The sequence below is a fragment of the Takifugu flavidus genome, chromosome 19 (assembly GCF_003711565.1).
Source record: "Takifugu flavidus isolate HTHZ2018 chromosome 19, ASM371156v2, whole genome shotgun sequence".
Lineage (NCBI taxonomy): Eukaryota > Metazoa > Chordata > Actinopteri > Tetraodontiformes > Tetraodontidae > Takifugu > Takifugu flavidus.
In genome coordinates this window covers 940,560-956,372 of record NC_079538.1, presented here as the reverse complement: position 1 = coordinate 956,372, position 15,813 = coordinate 940,560, and positions in this window count along the sequence as shown.

Below are 15,813 nucleotides of genomic sequence, written 5' to 3'. Positions count from 1 at the left end.
TGTGTGTGTGTGTGTGTGTGTGTGTGTGTGTTGTTCATGCTACATAGTGAGCACAAGGACCTTTAACCTGGTCCTTAAATCTTTAAAGGCCCGTTTAATGGTTAAGACTTGGGTTTAAGGTTGAGCTTGGAGCTGGTCTGGGTTTAGCATTAGTTGTGATGTTAAGTTAAGGGGCATTATGTCTCACAATGATAGTAGTCCAACCGCACAATTCATACATTTGATAACATTCTTAATCTTTTTTTTCTTAAGCAGGGTGCTGTGTGAGCACCTTGAGGTACCTTGCTCAAGTGTACCTCGGCAGCGCTCTGAGGTATTCCTGGCACCTCCACCTGCTACCGGAACATCTCCCAAGCTTTGTCCACACCGGGAACAGAACTGGAAACCGTCCGCCTTCTCAGCCCAGTAATAGCTTCTTGCCACTCAGATGGAGATGGAGGTTACGATGGTGTGACCTCTACTTCGGTTTGTCCTCGGCAGAGCTCCATCACGTCCCCTCAGTATTTACCCTCTGCTACTACCCTACGCTGGTGTTCAAGGGGCTCAATGGAAACCCTTAGGGGTGGGTTTGGGGGAGTGCACCATTCAACAGGTGGTTCTAAGACCTGTTCTACATGTACTCCCTTTAATGAATACTATCAGGGACGTCTTGGACACTTGTCAAGGGCGTCCCCTTGCCTGAGGACAGTTGGGCTCCAGGCCCCCCTCCATCCCTGCTGAGGGATGACGAGGACAGTCGGATGGACGTGCAAGTTTCATTCTGTTTCCTTTACGGTGCAAACACACGTGCATGCTTATGGAAATGATGGTGTATGTAAATGGCCTCTCCCAGTGAGTTCTGGGACAGCTTTCCCATCCTGATCTGGAGCAACTGGTGGCCGACCAAATATGGAACCAGCATTTTCCTGCCGCTTCATCACTTTGCTTGGATGGCTGATGCTAATCCCTGGACCATCCTCTGAGTAGTTATCCGTTATGTCACAGCAGCGTGGGCATTCCAGAAGATATAATAGCGTTAATGTAACCAGCCCAGCGTGGCGTGAAGGGCAGGGGCCCCAAATTTCCTTAATGGATTCGAGGGCTTACCCCCCCGTGATGAGCTTCTCTGTTGATTAACAGCCTTTAAGAGTATTCACACATGCAATGATTGGAGGGGATCCATAAAACCACTGTCTGCGAGCTGTTGTTGTGATTAAACAGCAGCTGCACTAATTTATCCAGGACTCCAGTGTGTATGTGCGAGGAAGCAAACCTGCTCATTTGCACATGTCAGAATCAGAATCAGAATCAGAAGCAGATTTATTGCCATTGTTCATGTAATACACAGTATTACACAAACTAGGAATTTGTCTTGGTGAGACGCTGCGACATTCAACATAAAGAAGACCACACTAGAATAAGATAAATAAAATAAAAATAAGACATATATACAGTATATACATAAATAGTAAGTGGTAAGAGGTAAGTGGTAAGAAATAGTGCAGGTCAATGCAGGATGTGATGTATTGTTCGTGAGTCCGACTGGCTGCTGTACATGGTGCTTAAGTGATAAGTCACTTGGTGTTCAGCAGCCTGATGGCAGAGGGGAAGAAGCTGTTCATGTAGCGGGAGGTTTTGGTCCGAATGGACCGTAGTCTCCTGCCTGAGGGGAGGGGGGAAACAGTCCGTGACCAGGGTGGGAAGGGTCGGCCGTGATCCGACCTGCACACCTCCGGGTCCTGGAGATATACAGGTCCTGGATGGATGGAAGCCTGCAGCCGATCACCTTCTCGGCAGCGCGCACGACGCGCTGCAGCCTCAGTTTGTCCCTGACAATGGCACCAGCGAACCACACAGTGATGGAGGAGGTGAGGATGGATTCGATGATGGCCGTATAAAACTGCGCCAACATCCTGGGAGGCAGTTTGAGCTTCCTCAGCTGCCGTAGAAAGAACATCCTTTGCTGGGCCTTCTTGATGAGGGAGCTGATGGTTGGCTCCCACTTAAGGTCCCGGGTGATGGTGGTGCCCAGGAAGCGGAAGGAGTCAATGGCCAAAAGGGAATTTGCAGTATTTTGACATGTGGCTTTTGTTGCACTTCTGATGTTTCAGATGGATGCAGCCACATGCAAAGATCCACAGACAGCCAGCAATTCAGGAGCGTAGTGTCCGAGCCAGTATGGAGCGGTATGAAAAACCCCATACAGAAGAGAAAGCCTGAAGGTCATTTTCATCAATGTTGAATGTTCCAGTCGGCACCAACTGCACGCTTGCTTGAGCACCGACATCCGAACTGAATAATGAAAAGCAAAGACAAGAGAATGTTGCATAAGTTGTCTGTACGTCAAAGCTGCTGATCACAGATTCAGAGGAAGAGACAGCACACGCCTCTCTGACTTGACTGTTTTGGGCAGCTTAAAGCTCACTCAACACTAGTTTATCATTAAACATTTACCCATTAATGTCCAGTCATTAACAAGTGCTTTAAGATGTAATTGATGCTGCTGTCGCAGAATACATTGACATATAAAGTACTGAGACAATATAATATATTTGTATCTGACCAGAGCTGAAGATAGGCACCATGCAAATGAAGGCCGACCTCGCAGATTTAGGAAAATTCCTTTAGTCGTTTTTTAAGGACAAGTCGGCCAGCAGCAACAGCCCCATCCACTTTGACCTTAATGGAGAACGTTCTCTCCCAATTGGGCTCATTTAATCATCAATGTCATCAGAACTCTCCATTAATTTGTGTAAATAATCATTGTCGCAACAGAACCACTTAAGTGCCAAATGAATGCAATGCTGCATTAGCGAAAACATCTAATCTTGGGTTATTCCACATAACCAGATGTCCCACTTTCAAACCAGAAAGGAGTTTTGTATAAAGCAAACCAGACATCTTCCCTCCCCCAGGACTGGAATGCTGTGCCTTTTGTAGCCAACATTACCATCTCTTATCACGTTACAGTTGAGCCAGTTGTTGCTGTTGGAAATGAGAGACGGGTGAAGATGTCAGTGCAAATGATTCACCCAACTTCAGCACACACGCAACAGAGCCTGCATGAACCTGATTTGTTAAAGAGGTGATTTTACATGCAGGGTGTGCGTGTGTGTGTGTGTGTGTGGGGGGGGGGGGATTGGTTGATGTCTTCCTATGTTTAGAGCCGCCGCCGCATGTAACAGGTTGGTTTTCTAAGCATGGAGTTCACCTGTGGGGCGTTCCTGTTTAGGGTGGATATCAGGGAACATCTGGGAGCCTGCAGTACACCATCACTTGCAGCAGCATTAGCTTGTGTCCATTTGTGAGCTGCAGTTGTTGATTAGGCAAATAAAAGTTAACATTATAGTTATTAGACACATATTGAAAATGACATCACCACTGAAAGCCAACAACTAAATCAGTTTAAACTATAGTACAGCGGTAAAAGAGCAAGTGTTGATGTGTATGTGTGTAAGATGCGTATGATTATTTCCTAGGTGCTCCCTCATATCGCATAGCACAGTATGGTGTAATGCAGGACAGTATAGTTGCCTCCACCAAGAAGGATATGAGAATAACTCAAAAGGTTCTAAACGGATTTTCATGAAATTATTATAAAATATTGACCATGGACCAAGAAAGCAATGATTACATTTTCATCACAGTACATCCTGGATTCTGGAGGGACTTTGACCTTCCAACCCTTCCAAATATATGAAAGACCTTACAAATATCAAAGACAAGCTACTACGCTAACGTTGTTTTACTACTGCCCATGTCGCTGCTGTTTAGTGCTTTATTCTGGTTAGATATAGTTAAGAAAATCTTCAAACCTAAATAAAGTTTCACTGCACAGATTATGTCCTTGATCCACACATCAGACACACCTATGCTGCTTCTGCTTAGATCTGATCCATACGGTTCCCAGAAATTAGCATGTTAGAGGAAATCACGTTGTGGCCTCTTTTGGAGCTTCTTGCTGCTATTGAAGGCAGAGACAGTGATGTACAGGAAATCAATGCTTGGGCTCTTCAAAGTAACTCAAGATCTTTCAGTTTAATCTACTTTCACTAATCGTGTGTCAAATCCATAATTGCTCCCTGCCACCTGTCAACACGTCACATGCAACAAACAAAAGTGACAAAGTTCCTGCAGACAGAGCTGCACATCAGTCAGTCCACAACACCTCAGGTTCAATCGTCAGGCTATTGAGTGCTGCTCGTTTTATGGGAGGAATTACCAGAAGCTCAGCGGGTGGACCGCAGGTCTCTAGCCCCAAAAGTCCACCACACAGCGGTTATTACACTTACAGTTATCCAAAAAATTGGAATTTCTGAAAACTCAGCTTGACGTCTGTGTGATTTTATGGTTAGTTCGTCTGAAACACAAAGTTTGATGCATCGCTACTAAAGAGCCGGTTTGTGCTGGTTCTCTTTACTGCGGAAACAAGTGGAATAAAATGCACAAATAACTATTTTAGATTTTTTTTTTTTAACCAATGAAAAGCAATTCAAATTCTTAAATGTTGTTCCAAACCACCCCCCAAGACTCCTGGTCCTGGTACCGAAGGCCTCAAATGGCATCAACAACCATTATTTTGTCACTGCTTCTGCTGTTTTTGATCCAAACTGACCATCGGTTTTACAGGCGTTTTTATCCTTGAGCGTGCCTTAAACATACCCAGATCTGCCCAGACCCGGTCCGCTGGCCTCTGAACACCGAACCCGGCAAGAGAAAAGGGCATCAGGGGGAAAACGTCTTCTTTTAGACGTGGACTGTGCATGTGTTTGAGCCTTGTGCTGTTGCCAGGTGCGCCGTGCCCCAGTGTTTACTACGCTCACTGTAAATGCCGAATGCTGAATGTTCTACACCGGTGCTGTACAACGTCCTGACCCAGACCTTCACCTCCTGGTTGGGAACAGCTCTGGTCAGGACACATGCGTACTTCTCGATCTCGTATGGTTCCAATTCATCTCCGGCAACCAGCCAAGTACGCACCAAGTTTCCCTCTGCCTGTTTTATCAAGTATTCACTGGACCTGGGACAAATATTTATACCCCAGTGAATTTCCTATTGGCCAGTGGGAGCAGCAGCAGTGGTGAAAGGTCTCTACTTCAAAGTACAATTATCTATGAACTACAGAAGTTCACAAGACTGTGCCTGCGTGGTGAAGATTAACAAATGGCTGCACTGGGCTGCTACTGCCATCTAAGACCAGAGACCAGAACCACCAGGATCATTAGAGACCCATGTCAGCCCAGCAATGACCTGTTCCAGGGAAAAGGTGTAGGAGTAGGATGCACAAAATGCCATTTCTCAATTCACAGTAAGTAGGCATGGTTTTGTGAACAGCTGTAGTACACACTTTACTTGGAAGTACACACTTTGTGCCATTGCAGCTTATTCTTCTGCTTAACAGGTGAAATACATTGTGGGATACCGAGCTGTCCCAAGTCCACACAAGTCACAACTGATGCATACTTGATCAAATAGGCCGAGCAAGTACACTTTTGGGAAACTTAGAGAGTACTTGAAAGGGTGCCAACTTTGAAATGGAACCCGACTGGGCACTAGAACGCAAGGACCAAGAAGTACACATATTGAGAAATGGCCTTGGGAGCTTGTTCCTGCACGCTATGGGGCTCAACCCCCGCACAGAACCTTGTGCAACACCGTTTTTAAATAATCACTATTTAGAACATTCGTCATTTGGAAGTTTCAGCGCATTCAACCGTGACTTTGAAGTAGAAAGTTTTTCAGCAGCACCTGTGTCAACTTACAGATCGCAGCATCAGGAGTGCGATGTGGGAAGGAGCAACACGTTCTGCACGAATATATTGTTATTGCTAACATGCTAAATGCAGGTGCAACTTCCATTTTCAGCTGCCGCTGCTGTCGAGGGGGCCGCCAACGCATGTGTGGCGCTCTGCTGTTGTTTATCACAGCTGACGCTGCGCTAATGCCAGAGCCACAGAGAGCATCGCACGCTCTGAGGAGCATCTTGTGTTGTTAACCCGTCTCCTGGGACTGGCATGATCTGGTCTTACTGGAGCAATCTGCTCTGCTTTGAAAATCCCAGCCTTCATTTTCAGAGCCGTACAGATGTCGACATTAAACTGTTGAAATGCTCCGTTTTACCCACAAAGATGAGTCTCAATCACTCATTGATAAACTCTTTTCATGCAGCACATGCAGAGTCCGATGGATTCTGTGGAATTTAATTTAGTTTTGACACAAATAGAATCAGGACTTAGTGTGTATTTGATCCCTCGGCCACCAGCAGCACAATTTGTTAGAGCTGTTAAAAATGTGGGTGTGGAACCAAAAGGTCCGGCTGAAAGGAAGCGAAGGGTGTGGACAGGTCTGAGACGCAGGACGCTTTTAATGGAGGAAAGGTTGGCACCACTTCTACCCGCTACTTCTTCATCACTGCATCCAGGAAACAGGAGTCACAAATGCAGACAGGATGCACCTGGATGGCTGTTGTACGCTTGGAATGAAATCAGGTTGGATTTTTATCCAGAGACTCCCTTGGACATAAATCTGCTTATAGATTTGTGTGCATTACGTAAGCGATGATGTAAACTCTCCATTTTTACCAGTAAGTTGTGCACAGGTGGAGATCGTGTAGCCATCCTTCATTTTTGACGTTGTGGAGGAAGGAGGGTTGACGCCACATAGCTGACCTTGTTTAGATTTAGGTTGTTGTTGGGGTAAAGGGCTCATGGAGATTCTGGATGGCTTTAATTCAGAGAGGATCATAACAATGGCGTCACAGCAGGACCTCAGCTACCGAACTGCAATATATGGATGGAGATGAACCAAATTCGACTTCTGAGAAAAAGATCTGCCTCATGTCTGAGGGTTAATAACGTTTGTCTACACTTTGTCTTGGTCCATTTGGCCTAATCTCTTTAATGCTGCCTAGTAAAACCAAGTCACTGGCCTTTTCTGATGGATGTCAAAGTTCCCCAGCTGCTACGTCAACATGCACAATGGGAACTATTGAATCTCTGCAGCAGAAACTGCCAGAGGAGTAATCAGATGTTCTGAGGGAATAATTTCAGTCACTGAGTCCGTGAACCACATGATGTGTTCGAAGAAAAAAACCTTGAGAACATTCTTGTTCTCAGCATTTGGGTGTACTGTCACATGCACTCGGTGTATTTCTCTTTAATAAGTGAGCCTTTTGAAAGACTGGGCTTTTGTATATATATTTATTACTACAGGAGAATTTTAGCAGCCTCGGGAATGTTAGCTTCTCCACGTCAACATAATCTATTGGCAGATGTTTCCAAATCCCAAATGTATGCAAAGTCTCCATGCTAGCAAGGTAAAGCAAAAACTACAAATTATCGACAATGAAGCCTCGCTGACTGTTTATCTTTAGTTGACTTTAATTCTACTTCCAGCCCAAAATCAGCAAAGCCTGCCAAAACTCCAGAAGAGAACTGGAATCACTGGTGGCAACAAGCACCTCAGTAGCACCAATGTAAATTATTGAATATAGAATCTTTATTGATTCTGATCTTTGACCATGCACCAGAAACATTTAGAGGCACTGCTTTTAAAATTCCTTTTAGATATTTCAAAGTTATAATGTGGTGTTTCATTTAAGGGGAAATGGGCTGTCTAAATACATAAAATAGCTGCTTTTCTCAAGTTTTTTTTTTTGTATTGCCAAATCTAGATGTTTCAGGTTATGCATCAACAGAACACGTTCAGGTCTCAGGAGAGTAATTATTCACTATTTCTAGTTGTGCACAATCACTTTTAGTCAAAGATCCTGTGACAAAGAGGTTGCAGGGCCACACACAGATGATTTATTGATAAAAAGTGGGTCACCCCATTCCAGAGATGCTGTCATTACAATCACATGCTCACACTTAAAACTGAGTTGCATAATAAAGGTCTTTGTAAACAAGCTAACAGGAATAAGCAAGAGAGGTCATCCCATGTTGGTGTCTCTGAACCTCTCTTGTTGATGTGCTGCATTTGTTGGGTTTTCCTCTCTTTTTTCTGTCTCTCCCAATGCAGCTGGCCTGAATTAGACGGGTTCTGTGGAAGGTTTCTACCTGTTAACAGGGAGTTATTCCTTGTCTGTGTGGCTGGGGTGGGGTGGGGTAGTGGGGGGGGTGGGGGTTGGATTCAGATTAGATTAGATTAGATTCAACTTTATTGTTATTGCACATGTACAGGTACATAGCAAAATGCAGTTTCGCATCTAACCAGAAGTGCAAAAAGAGCAGCAAGTGCAGATATAATAATGAGTAATAAATAAATTATGTGCTGTGTAATGTTATGGTACTTTGCAATGATTTACAGGTTGTCTTATGGACATAATTTACAGATGGGTATGTACCTTAAATGCCTATAAGTGCAGAGACTATTTACATAAGACTAGAGGGAATGTGCAAATGATAAATCAGGAATGTACAGATGAAAAGTCAGGGTTAAGTGCAAAAATGTGTATAAATAAGTTTAAACTGTAGCTATGTAGGATATTAAGCTATTGTGTAGTTGTGTAAATATAGTGCAGTGAGATGTGAAGTGGTGTATTGGGGGATACACCACTTCACATCTCACTGCACTCCATCCCCAGAGCTGTGTCCTTGCTGAACCCCCACCCCCCCCCATCAGCTGGAGTTCAGCAAGGACACAGCTTTGGGGAAGAAGGTGGTCTTCAGTCCGCTGGTCCTGGTTCTGAAGGTTCTGAAGCGCCTACCTGAGGGCAGGAGGGAAAACAGTCTGTGGGCAGGGTGGGAGAAGTCCTTAAGGATGCTGCGTGCTCAATGATGGCGGCACTTCTTCTGGACATCCTCGATGGGTGGAAGTGGGGTCCCTGTGATTCATTGGGCCTTTTTCACCACTCGCTGCAGAGCCTTGCACTTAGAAATAGTGTAGCTTCCTACCAGACTGTCACACAGTTTGCTAGGATGCTTTCTATCGCATAGTGATAAAAGTTCACCAGGATGGCTGAAGACAGGTGGTTCTTCCTCAGTGTCCCCAGGAAGAAGAGGAAGAGACTGGTGAGCTTTCTTGATCAGGCTGGAGGTATTTGTGGTCCAAGATAGGTCCTCCAAGATATGGGTCCCCAGGAAATTGAAGCTGGAGACACACTCGATGGCCAACCCGTTGATGTAGATGGGATCATGTGTCTCCTCTCGCCTTCCTGAAGTCCACTTTGAGCTCCTTGGTCTTGCTGGTGTTGACGAGCAGGTAGTTGTCAGCGCTCCGTGTGGTCAGGTACTGTACCACTTCTGTATAGGCCGTCTCATCGTTGTTGCTGATGATACCAATCCCCGTGGTGTTGTCCACAAACTTGATGATGGAGTTTGATCCATGTACAGGGCTACAGTTGTGGGTGTAGAGCACAAGGAATGGGCTCAGCACACAGCCTTGTGGCACACCGGTGCTGAGTGTGATGTAGTGGAGCAGCTGTGACCTGACCTAACATGCTTTGGTCTGTTGGTCAAAAAGTCTGATGCCCAGGTCTCCAAGTTTGGTGGAGGGACGGCAGTGTTAAAAGCTGAGCTGAAGTCAGCAAACGGCAACTGTGCATATGTTTCTGTTGTCCAGGTGTGTGAGCACAGAGTGCAGTGCTGCATCATCTATGCATCATCTATGCTCCTGTTGCTGCAGTAGGCAAACTGGTGTGAGTCGAGTGTGGGTGGGAGGCAGTCCTTCAGGTGTGCCAGGACCAGCCGCTTGAAGCAATTCATAATAATGGAGGTGAGTGCTACCGGACGGTAGTCATTGAGGCACGTCGGTTTGGAATGTTTTGGTACTGGAAAAATGGCTGCGGCCATAAAGCATGTCGAAACCGCCGCATAGGCAAGGGACAGGTTGAAGATGTCCATAAAAATCCCAGCGATCTTTTCTACACATGCTCTGAGCACATGTCCAGGGATGCCGTCAGGACCAGCAGCCTTTCGGGGTTAATCTGGCTCAGGGCTATGTAGACAGCATTGGAGGAGAGTGTGAGGGGTTGGTGGTCTGCTGGCAGTGGGGTCCTGAGGCTGCTGTTGCTGTCCTTCTCGAAGCGAGCATAAAAGTTATTGAGCTCATTCAGGAAGGTGGTGTCCATGGCTGTGGGGGTGGAGTTGTTGGGTTTGTAGTCTATAATGGCCTGGATGCCTTGCCACATATGCCTGGGATCAGAGTTGGAAAAGTGACCCTCTATTTTGCGTTTGTAGGTGTGCTTGCCCTTTTTGTCCCTCCTCAGGTTAGCCCTGGCTGTGCTGTAGGCCCGTGCGTCCCCTGATCTGAAGGCAGTATTACGCACCCTCAGCAGGAGACGCACCTCCTTGTTCATCCATGGCTTCTGATTGGGGTATGTGGTAATCTGCTTCGTGGTTGCGTTGCTGTCTATGGTGGTGGTGATGTGGTCCAAAACAGATGAGGTGAGATTGTCTATATCAGCATGTAAGCCACAGCTGGCCTGGGGGAGTAAACATACTCCAGTCTATGGGTTGAAACATCTCCTGGAGTACAGAGTCTCCCCCTGCCACCCACACCTTGATGGTCTTCACTGACGGCCTCGCCCGGTTGATGAGGGGTGAATACTTGGGATTGAGGAACAAAGAAAGGTGGTCTGATTGTCCTAGGTGGGGGTGGGGTTTTGCCGGATAGGCACCAGCCATGTTTGTGTAAACATGGTCCAGGGTTTTGCTCCCTCTTGTATTGCAGGAAACATGTTAGTGGAATTTGGGAAGCTCTGTTTTTCAGTTTGTGTGGTTGAAATCACCCACAACAAGAAATTCAGCCTCCGGGTGGGCATTTTTTCTGTTGGCTAATGGCTGCATGAAGTTTGTTTATTGCGAGTGTGGCATTAGCATCTGGGGGAATGTAAGCTGTAGTTACTATTATGGACGTAAATTCCCGGGCAGATAAAACGGTCTACATTTACCAAGATAAACTCAAGGTTAGATGAACAGTGTCTCCTAAGAGTAATATAATCCATACACCAGGTCTTGTTGATATAGATGCACAGTCCCCCACCTCTGGTCTTACCAGAATCATCAGCTGTTCTATCTGCCTGTTCTGCCTGTTGAGGCTGTAGTTGAGGCATTGTGTTATTGCTGATTCAGTGCCAACAAAGCAGAGTGGATTTGAAACTGGGGAAAACTGAATTTGAAAGATTATAGAAACCAAAACAACAACTGAGCTAGAGTTATGCAATTTGAACCCTGTCATTGGTCCAAAGAAATGGATTGAAACTCCATTTTTCTTCATTCTCTGGTTTGTTGTGAGTTGGTTTGATAATGTTGCTGTAAATCAAAACATCTTGGCAAAATGTTCGCTTTCTGCTATTTAATCAACTGCCACCGGCCAGTTGGGTAACTTGGCTGTTTTTTCCATTAAAAGATCAAATCAACTGAATTCTGTTATTATTCATGGAACCATGACGTGAGTCGGTATTTATAGCCGTCAGCTTCCTCACAGACTCAAATCAACATCGCTGAGGTTTACCCTGATTAATTCTGATTGTAATCCTCATATCACAACTTTTCCTGCCACAGCACGGCCACAAAGTTAAGGTTACAACAACTGGCAGAGAGCAACAACAGGCCAGTTGACTGTGGTCTCATCAAAGCTGGGATGAGGACCCCTCCAGTGAGCTGCACGCAGCATCACATCCCTTCATTGTCAGCCTCTCGGCCCTCCACTGCGCTCATGCTTTAATCTTATGTGTCATCTTCACCACATTTATTCCCTGAAGGTTCATCCGGATGCAGAACGCATTCCTGGACAGATGTGACAGGGGTTATGCATTCATCTCCTAGGGCAGCCCATAATTCAGCCCCAGCCAGATGCACCGATCTGTCCCTCTGCTGGAGTTTAGGCGTGAAGCACTGTGACTGGGATGCAGCTCTCTTGACTTTAATTTAATTTTTTTCCTGTCATGTAAACAGCTGCTCTTGTTCCACTTCTTACTGGTTTTACTCCTCAAACTCCCACAGCTGTTGTGTCCTGACCAGCTCTACTGGGCTGGAGACCTTAAACTAATATGTCCTGTCAAGCTCTTTAAAGTCTTTAAAATATGTTTATCATTGTGACTGAAATGCTGTGGGAAATAACAGCTTCGCTTAACGCTTTCTTTCTTTCCTTTTTTTTGCCACTATTGTTGTTAAAACTCCCCCTTTTGCACTTAATTTGCAATCATAGGCAGTGACAATGACGCTGCACTTTCCCGGTTATACATTTAGCCTGTGGCGGCTTCACAGATGCAACAACGATGATGCAATTGGGTTTATTTGATGAGATGAGGCTCATAATACAACAACAACAAGAGGAAAAAGCATAAAAGTTATGGCTGAATTAAAATTATTAGTTTTACTTCCATACATAACTTGTTCCATTATTTGACACCATAAATAAAAATATGAAAACTCTTTTCTGTCGTGTGTATACTCATAATTTTTTTTTTTTTTTTTTGGAGTTTGTGATCCAAAATGGTCTAAAATCAGACTGGCATATTTGAGTCTCACAATTTTTTCATTGAAAATGATTGTATAGAGTTGTAAATTGTATATATAGTTGTAAATAGAATTGCCTTTGTTGGGATGTCGTGGTTACTAGCAAAGGTGCCATATGAAAATGTGACACCTTTGCTAGTGACCACGACATCCCAACACAGTGCCTCAGAGTTAAAACGGTCGTTGCTGCTTGAATTTTGTGGGATTTGACACCCTCCTGATGGTTCTACGGTGGCTGAGAAGGGCAACACAAAGTAAAATTCATGAAACACTTCTACAAAGTTTGAGACAAATTACAATTGAAAAACATTTTTACATTTTACGAAGCAAAATTCCCAAAAACCAACCCCCCCCCCCAAAAAAAATTAACAAACCAGGATGAACTTCTAGTGATGATGAAACAAAGAGCACATTTACCTACTCTAAAACAAATGATCAGAGTTCAACAGAAGTGATCTGAAGTTACTCTGACGTTTGGACCAATGATGGATAAAAGGTTTCTGTCAAATGACAATGAGAATTTATTTTGTCCTTATTACTGTTGCTCCAGACTGAAGCCACAAAACCTTTGGAATAATAGTGCAAAATCATAAAGAGAGCAAAAAGAAGGCAGCAAAAAGACAAGAATGATGAATAAAACAGGTAAACATCTCAGAACTTTCAAATAAACATATCAGATGTGCACACAGAAATTGTTTTAAGAGCTTTTTTTTATTATGTGTCCTCAGTGAAGTTGCTGTATGATTTTTAAAATTATACTAAAAGATAAAAAAGAGGAACTCTAATAAATAAACATCAGAGGTTTTACTATTAAAATCTCCAAAAATAACATTGTGATTGATGTTGCACACAATGTGAATCATGCCGTGAACAAACACACACACACACACGCACACACACGTTTCCATTTTACGTCTCCACCCGCCTTTCTCATTACATCTGTGTGAGTTGTTTCATTTTGTCTGTGGATTTCTGGCCCACGAACGCACTGCAGCAGGGAGAGAGAGCCACTGCAGAGGCCTCCTGCAGGTCTCCTCCTGATCACCGAGGTCACAAAGAGGTCTTTTCTTCAAATCTTCATTCTTTTCACAGTTCTCGCTCTCATTCAAGTGCCCATCATCCATTTCACAGCTTTGTCGTACTCCCGTTGTAAAGCAGACAGAGTCTTGCTCCATTTGTCGCATTGATTGACAATTTTCCTTCCCAGAGAAAGTTTCTCCTCATTCCTCACTTCTCTGTTCAACACCTGAACAGAATGAATATAGTCAGTCTGTGGTAAATTATGTGGAACACTATAATGTGATACACTTTAAAGGCTTCAGCTTACAAATCTATACCAGAACATGTGTGTTTTTTCTCAGCTGCAATTTGAGTGACTTGACAAAGAGCTTTGATTTTCTGTGGTTTGGGAAATGATAAATCACACTCTTTATGAAACCCTTTTTCAATGAATACACAGTTGATATGAAGTAAAACATTTAATCACTAGGAAATAAATCAGTTGATGGCTGGAGGGTGAAAACAACAGTGTCGACATAGAAACGGAAAATAAATGAACAAATTTTCTATGTTTTTTAAAATACCACAATAAAACTTGGGGTCCGTACGCTGACTCTGATCACTCCAAATGTACAACAACATATGTATTCAATGTCACCAACTGACAACTACCCCCTGTGGTGTTTTGGGTTAAATTATGTCATCAACATGTTAACTTGAATCTACTTTAAAGATCTGCCCTCACAGTGAGATTAAACAGGCCATAAGAGAGTTAAGATGAATGAGGAAGAGTCGCCACCAGGCCAGACAACAAGGACGGGGTGATGAGGACAAAAATGAAAGCTATTTAACCAGTGTGGGAAAAAATGGCAAATGAATGAAAACCTATATTTCCTAAAGCAATGGAGTATCCTAGAGACCGAAACAGAAGGTGCCATTATGATTTACCGAGGGCGACATCCCTCTGGTGAAACGCACATCAACAGACCCTTCATTATTCATGCTCAACAGACTAAATACAATGACGCTGCCAAAACTACAAACATTATGCTATAGAGCAGGGGTGGGGAACCCCCGGCCTCCGGGCCGTATACGGCCTACGAGACCATTTCTACCGGCCCGCAACGCAATAAGATTTTTCGCTAAACTCCGCGAGCTCCGAGTAGCAGCGGTAGCGTATTTTTGCCTTTCGTATCCTGAAATTTCTTTCGTAACAAGAGGAAATATTTTCCCGTTTTCTGAGATAAAACAGACGGTTATGTTATGTCCGAGTCAAGGTCAGGGTCAGTGAACACAGCATGTGATGTACGTAGTGGGCTGGACTGATTGACACGGACGAAAAATGCATAGCGAAACACGCTAAACTCGACGAGTTGAAAGGACAGATGAGTTTGGATAAAATTAACGCTCTTCGCCGGAGTTTGGAGGCTCAACTAGCTGCTTTCACACGACCATGTACCGACAGAGAGAATATTACGCGTGCAAGTTTTGTGGTGAGTGAATTAATAGCCACGAAGCTGAAACCTCACGCCGAAGAAGAGTTCGTGAACGTGCCTCGTAGCCGCGGCTGAGGCGATCGCGCCGGACAAAGTAAAATTGTTTCAAAGCGTGAATTTTTTTTCCGGGAATAACTATTGAACTAAGACATATATTGTTATGATTCCAGTGGCTAACGGTATGTTTTTATGGTCAAGGAATCTAAATATGTAGTCAAAGTATATGTGGGACTAATATTTTGGTGGTGGAAACCACAATATGCCAGGAATTGTTGCGCTTGGCGGAGGTCTGCGCTCTCCGAGCGCTTTCTAGTTGTTATTATTATTGTCTTTATCTTTCTTTCTTTTCATTTATTTTCTTGATTATCTTGTTGTATTGCAGTTTTTGTGAGTAGAGGCCTCGAACAGGCACTTACGGGTCTCTTGCCTCAACTCTGCACCTCTTTTTTTTATTGTTTTGTATGATCATGAAAACATATTTTACTTGTTTGTCATTTTATTCTATTTTTTTGGTGATTTTATATGTATGTGTGCTAAATAAATAATTCAAACTCAAATGCAGCAATCATGAGACTTAGTAACACAGTGGTTATAGACTTTTTTTGTCTTTTTTTTGCATCCCTAGGTATGTGTTCATAATAGTATGGCCTCGGAGGACTTTATAAAAATTGAAATGGCCCTCGATATGAAAAAGGTTCCCCCACCCCTGCTATAGAGCAACTCTTTAAATCTTACATTCAATTTTATTGCCTTTGTCATTCTTTTGCATTTAAATCACCATGATAACAAACCAGTTCCATTGTTGTATGTCTGCAGTTTAAGGACATAACTCTTTTTCATCCTAATAGTTTCAAATAATATTTAGTCAGAAAAACAGC